Below are 7,125 nucleotides of genomic sequence, written 5' to 3' on the forward strand. Positions count from 1 at the left end.
CAGTCAGCCAGCTGCTGCTGAAGCGCGCCATCTTACCTGGTTTCAGATTTAGCTCTGCTAAGTCCTTCCTTTGGAATTGAAGGGGGAGGGCTCAGCAGTTCTCAGGAGGAGAGACTCACCAACTCCAGACTGAATCCATGCCTATGTGGGTGGGTGGGAACCAGAGCAGAAAACCCCCAGAGAATCCTTTTCAAGCCACCGCCAGCTCTGGTCTTTATGTCAAACACAAGATGTCTGAGGCGGAGGACAGGCAGCAGACTCCTGCAGAAGAGGCTGGGGAAGTCCCGGGAGAGAGTGGGGGACAGATGGGCTCCTTGTCAGGGTAGGAGGGGAAGCTGGAGGAAACCACGAAATGAAGTGTTCTCCAAAGTGGACAGCCTGGGCAGGAGCCCTCTCTGCCTATGAGCTATCAGAAGGACACTTTCTCTCAGGGACAATTGTCATCAACTGCCACTCCTCTTACTACCTGGGCAGGCACCCCTGGAAAAGCCTACAGAGAAAACAGACTGAAGTTTGGGCACAACGTGCTGTGCTGATGGACAGCCAGAAGGACACAGGGGCCCTACGCGTCTTCTAAGCTTCTGGAACTCCAGGGATAATTCTGTAGCAAGTAACTACACTAACCACATTTAATACTTATTCAGGGCCTGCTATGGCCAGGTGCCAGTGTAGTCTTTGCTCCTTCTCTATTATCTCATTTAAACCTTATAACAACCCAGTAAGGCAGACACCATTATTATTCACATCTTACACATAAAGAATCTGGAGCACAGAGAGGATGAATAACTTGCCCCAGGCCTCAGAGCTAAGAGGATGCCAGAACGTGAACTCAAGTAGTCCAACTCCAGAGGCCTCGCTTTTAACCACTGTGGTAAACTCCTCCTCTGCTCTTGGAAAATGTCATCTAAATTACCAAGCAGAATTACAGCCACTGGGAAAAGCAGGAGCTAGCTGGGGGGCCCCTTGGAGCTCCTGGTTTCCCGAAATGAAGTAGTTCCACTCAAGGGAAATGCCCTCTGTGAGGCTTCCCGCCAGTGTGTCTGAGCCTCTGTGAGGCTAGGTCCCCAAAACCTGCCACTTGAGAGCCACACAGAGGCCACTAGTGACAGTTTAAACTTCTCCTCTGTCACCCCTCTCACTGCAGGCAGTCAGACCTTTGTCCATGCCCAGCAAAACTAGCTGGGTGACCTTTCCCAAGTTGCTTAACCTCTCTTTTCTTCTGTGAAATGTGGCTGATATAGCCTGTCTTGCTGGATTGGAGAGGAAAAAAAAAAAAAAAACAACCCATATGCACACACAAATACACACACCCATATACATGCACATACTTACACACACATATGTAGGCATAGATATGGCATAGGAAAGGTTTAAGCTGTCTCTGGGTTAGGTAAAGTCATGACTGTTCTTGGTAGCATTATACATAAAACCAAAAACCAAAAACAACCTCAGCATCTATCTATTGATGAATGGGTCGACAAAACGAGGTATATTCACACAGTGAAGTTCTATCTGGCAATAAAACAGGAACAAATTACAGACACATGTTCCATCATGGACAAACTCCAGAAATGTTATGGTAAATGAAAGAAGCCAGACATAGAACAGCACATTTTGTGTGATTCCATATACACAGAGGAAAAGTCCAGAAAATTTATAGAGCAAATTTATAGAGAGAGAAGGCAGATTCGCGGTTGCTTCAGGGGTGGGGTAGAATGGGGATGGACTGTGGTGGGCATCAGGGATCTTACTGCAGGGATGAGAATTACAGAAAACTGATTGATGGTGATGTTCCATCACTTGGTAAAGTTACTAAAAGGAACTTGAACTGTACATCTGAAATTGCAGGGGTTTTTTTAATTGTGGCAAAATATATATAACATAAAATTTGCCATTCTAATCATTTTTAGGTGTAGAGTTCAGTGGTTTTACGTACATTCCCACTGTTGTGCAACCATCACCACCATCCATCCCCGGACCATTTTCATCTTTCCACACTGAACTCTGTCCCCGGCAAGCAGAGAGTCTCCACCCCCCACCCTCCCACCCTACCAGCCCCTGCCACGGCCATTTTACATTCCCCCTCTTTGAATAGTCCCTCAGGTAAGTGGAATCATACAATATTCATCCTTTTGTGACTGAATCATTTTGCCTAGAATGATGTCTTCAGGGTTCATCTATGTTGTAGCATGTGTCAAAATTTCCTTCCTTTTTACGGCTGAATCATATTCCTCTGTAAATATAGACCACAATTTGTTTGGATCAGTCATCCAGAGAAGAACCTTTGTGTTCTTTCCACCTTTTGTCTTGTGTGAATAATACTGCTATATCAGTGTTTAAATACCTTGAAATGGGTGGATGTTATGATATGTAGAACATATCTCAGGAAAGGTATTTTATTTTATTTTATTTTTTGGAAGATTTTATTTATTTATTTGATAAAGACAGAGATCACAAGTAGGCAGAGAGGCAGACGAGCAGAGAGCCTGATGCTGGGCTCCATCCCAGGACTCTGAGATCATGACCTGAGCTGAAGGCAGCGGCTTAACCCACTGAGCCACCCATGTGCCCCTTGGTAAAGGTATTTTAAAATAAAACTTCAATTATGTTTTCAAAACTTAGAGAGCCAATACATGGTAGGTGCTATTATTATCAATAACTCAAAAGAATGATAAATTTGATCAGTAAAGGGAGTTTTAAGAAAATAAAAAAGGAAAAATACAAAAAAAGTACAAAGAAGAAAAGAGAGATCTGTAATCTCACTTTCAGAAAACCACTGAAGGATTACTTTAAAAAAATGACTGAATTTTAATTTTACCTGAAATCAGTAGAAGGAACTGAAATGAAGACACCTGCTGAACTTCCCAACACTGATACACTCACTCCTAAGCTATCCCTCTAAAGGCAAAAGAAGTTAGGAAAAAATATGGAGGTTGAGTTGGGACACACAGTATTTCTATTTCAGTTCACGTTTCATGAAGCTCAAAGTTTACTCCCGGAGGTGGACAATTGTTTCATAAAAATTAGAGGATATTTCTGAGGTTTAAACAAATAAAATGCCTGAATTTTTAAACACAAAAGAACAAAGCTAAAAAAAACCTTAGTAGGCTATTGAGTTAAACTTCTAAGAGAAATTATCAGGGAATGACGAGTTTGTAAGTCAGATAACTAGAAAGAGGACAAAACACTTACTTACAAAGCAAGAGGAAGTGATTATGGCTAGTGTCTGAAATAAATCCGAGGAGGTTATACGTGACTTCTGACAGTTTTCACCTCCCTCTGGATCAGGTGGCTCTCGGGTTTGAATATATCTGCTCTAGCCTGAATTTTCTCACTCAGAGAAACAGAGTCCACACACTTGATATTCTGCTGTCTTTACTCCCTGTAGAACAGAATTGTTTAAAACTTGGAAATAAGGCAAAAAGTTGGCTGAGTGTCCTTTCAAAGTCATACTGGGGAATTATTTAACGAAGTCTCCCAGGACTGTTTAATTTTCTAGCAGAATGTATCTGAGTATGGCTTTGCTATTTATTGTTTCATGATAGCTAGATGCTGCAAAGTTACATGTTAATTTGTATTTTTTTTAACCTGGTAGGAAAGATAACCCCACAGGTTATGGTTGTATTAGCCTGGAGGATATTAACTAGCTTCTTATTTAACCCAGCAATCCTTTTGTTTTGTTTTGTTTTGTTTTGAAATGCTTTTCCTGTTGGCTTATATATTTTTCCCCAAATGCTCTTGGAATCAGCTTTACCGTCTAATGGTTCTGTCATAAATTCATGAGCTGAACAAAACCTTTGACACATGTCCATTCTATATTTGAATGAGAGCCACGATTTTACCATTTTAACAGTTATACTTTGATATACCTAATAGACCTCAGCTCATAGTCTCTCCTATCTCCTGAGGTTACCTACTCTTGTATTTTGTTTGCTTAAGAGTTACCTGGGAGCCTACTTAGAATGCAGATTCCCCGGCCCAGGGCCCAGCCATCGAATTCTGGGGGTTTAGAAAGGGGCCTAATGAGATACATTTTCACAAGCAGCCCAGGAAACTCTGAAGCCAGTGGTCCTCAGAGCAGACTCCCTGGATAGCCCCTAGTGAACTGGGTTGGGTGATGGTCTTAATGCCATCTCGGTTTTTCACTGTTCAGAGTGGTCAGAATAGGTTGGGGTTACACATCTAGGCCTTGCGGTGGATTGGAATCCAACAATCCATTTTCCTAAATTTCAACCTGAAGGTGGCAGTTGATCTCAGATTTTCATCTACCCACTGGCTGTATCAGAGTGGGGGCGACCAGGAATCTGTATATGTAAGTTGAACCTCAGCAAATTGCCAATATTCGTCTTTTTAGTGACCTTACAAAAATGACAGTTTTGTATGGTTCAACCTAATAACTCCTCAGGTGTTTCTAATTTAAAGTTAATTTGGCAACCAAGTTGTGAATATGACAATGAGGACATAGAATTTCCAATACGTGGGGAAAGTGCTTTGTAGCTTCATTAGACAAAAGCCAAAAAAAAGAGAAACAAACAAAAAAAGACTCTTCTCCCAGAAAAATGTACAAAGTAAAACTTTTTTTGCATATAATCCCAGGGACTCAGTCCATGGACCCCAGGTCAATCCAATTTTACAAATTTCTTTTTTGTGAAGTCCTCTTTCTTTAGAAGTGGAGCTTTGCTGCCCCCTACTGCCACATGGTTCTTGAGCGGGGTTTGCACTACTCCGGACTTGGTTCCAGTTTGGAGCTTTGTAGGAGCTGTCACCTCACACCAGCTGTCAGAATAGTCCACTTCTAGGGGGGAATGGATATTTTGTGCTTTGATGGAACATTACATTATCTTGTCTGGAGCACAGCCTTCGGGGTTATCAGATGCTGACCCAAGAAAGCTATTTTTCAGCTCCGTCCTGTAGATAACGTTGAGAAATGCAAAATAATTGTTTTTAGAAATGCAAATTATATCCTGTGGGGAGAGATTCACCTGACATCCCTTCCCTAGGAAGAAAGAAGCTAGTTTTGCCTCTATTTGGACATTCATTTAAATATTCCCTGCCGGGTGCCTGGGGGTGGCTCAGTGGTTTAAGCCGCTGCCTTCGGCTCATGATCTCAGGGTCCTGGAATCGAGTCCCACATCGGGCTCTCTGCTCAGCGGGGAGCCTGCTTCCCTCCGTCTCTCTGCCTGCCTCTCTGTCTACTTGTGATCTCTGTCAAATAAATTAAAAAAAAAAAATATTCCCTGCCCATAAGTGTCTGTTCTTTGGATTTGCCTTTGAATGGGTTATAACATCCACCTGGTTCCCTCATTAAGAATTGAATAAAATCTTTAACTTGTATTCATTTGATATTCATATGAGAGTCATAGTTTGACTCTCTTTTGAGAAGGCCAAGGTCATATTAGATATCTCAGATTCCCAACCAAGATATAGAAAGGTTGGTCTTTTCCTTGAAAGCTCATGGTCTGATGAAGGAGACACTCAATGTTGCCAGTAACTCTGAGATATCAGGAAGAAATCTGCCTCTCCACTCTCCACCCTTCCTCCCTCCTGCCCCCCCCTGCATTCAAATAGTACCCTATGAGAGAGAGAGAGAGAGAGGCACCAGCCTTCTGGGCTATTTTAAATCCTCAGATCTTGACTCAAGATACAAGCTGTATTCTGATAAACTCATACGGGTTCTGGGGCTTCATTTAAAAAAGAACAGAATGGGGGGCACCTGGGTGGCTCAGTGGGTTAAAGCCTCTGCCTTCAGCTCAGGTCATGATCCCAGTGTCCTGGGATCGAGCCCCGCTTTGGGCTCTCTGCTCAGCGGGGAGCCTGCTTCCTCCTCTCTCTCTGCCTGCCTCTCTGCCTACTTGTGATCTCCGTCTGTCAAATAAATAAATAAAATCTTTAAAAAAAAAAAAAAAAAAGAACAGAATGGGTGCCTGGGTGGCTCAGTGGGTTAAGCCTCTGCCTTAGGCTCAGGTCAAGATCTCAGGGTCCTGGGATTGAGCCCCCATCTGGGGGTCTCTGCTCAGCGGGGAGCCTGCTTCCCCTCCACCCTCCACCTCTTTGCTTACTTGTGATCTCTCTGTCAAATAAATAAAATCTTTTTTAAGAAGTAAAAAAAAAAGGGGCGCCTGGGTGGCTCAGTGGGTTAAAGCCTCTGCCTTCGGCTCAGGTCATGATCCCAGGGTCCTGGGATCGAGCCCCACATCGGGCTCTCTGCTCGGCAGGGAGCCTGCTTCCTCCTCTCTCTCTCTGCCTGCCTCTCTGCCTACTTGTGATCTCTGTCTGTCAAATAAATAAAAATAAAATCTTTAAAAAAAAAAAAAAGTAAAAAAAAAAAAATAATAAAAAAGAACAGAAAATACCGGAATGCATCAAGATGTAGTAAAAGCAAGTGTTTCAAACACCTTTTTCTTCAGCTAAGTCAGTGTACATACTATTTATTCATTTATTCCTATCATCTTTCTATATTTACCTGTTTACCTATATAATTTACTGTGGGTCACAAACAAAAACAACAAAAAAGATCACCACAATAAACAAAACAAAACAGAAAAAAAAAATATTGCAAAACACTGACCCTACAGGTATCAAGTCAAATTCAGGTTTATTAGCCTAGTTGTTTTCAGGAAACCTGCTTGCTTTCTTCTTTCACAATGGCTCCAGGAGAAAAGCAGATTCGGTTTGAAATAAATTTCACTTTCAGGCTCCTAACCACTCTAAAGGAAATGACACGTTAGCTTTAGCTTTCTCAAGCACTTCTGGTGGGGCTTTGTCTGCTTTATGTAGACACTTAAAGGACTGGCCAATCAGAAAGGATGAATCACCCACCATTTGCTTTGACATGGATGGAACTGGAGGGGATTATGCTAAGTGAAGTAAGTCAAGCAGAGAAAGACAATTATCAGTTGGTTTCCCTTTTATGTAGAACATAAGGAAAAGCGTGGTAGACCATGGGGAAGGGAGGGAAAACTGAGCAGAAGAAATCAGAGAGGGAGACAAATCATGAGAGACTCTGGACTCTGGGAACCTAATTGAGGGTTACAGAAGGGAAGGGGGTGGGGGTTGGCGTAACCAGACGATGGGTATCAAGGAGGGCACATGATGTGACGAGCACTGGGTGTTACACGCAACTAA

This window comes from Lutra lutra, chromosome 10 (assembly GCF_902655055.1).
Source record: "Lutra lutra chromosome 10, mLutLut1.2, whole genome shotgun sequence".
Classification (NCBI taxonomy): Eukaryota; Metazoa; Chordata; class Mammalia; order Carnivora; family Mustelidae; genus Lutra; species Lutra lutra.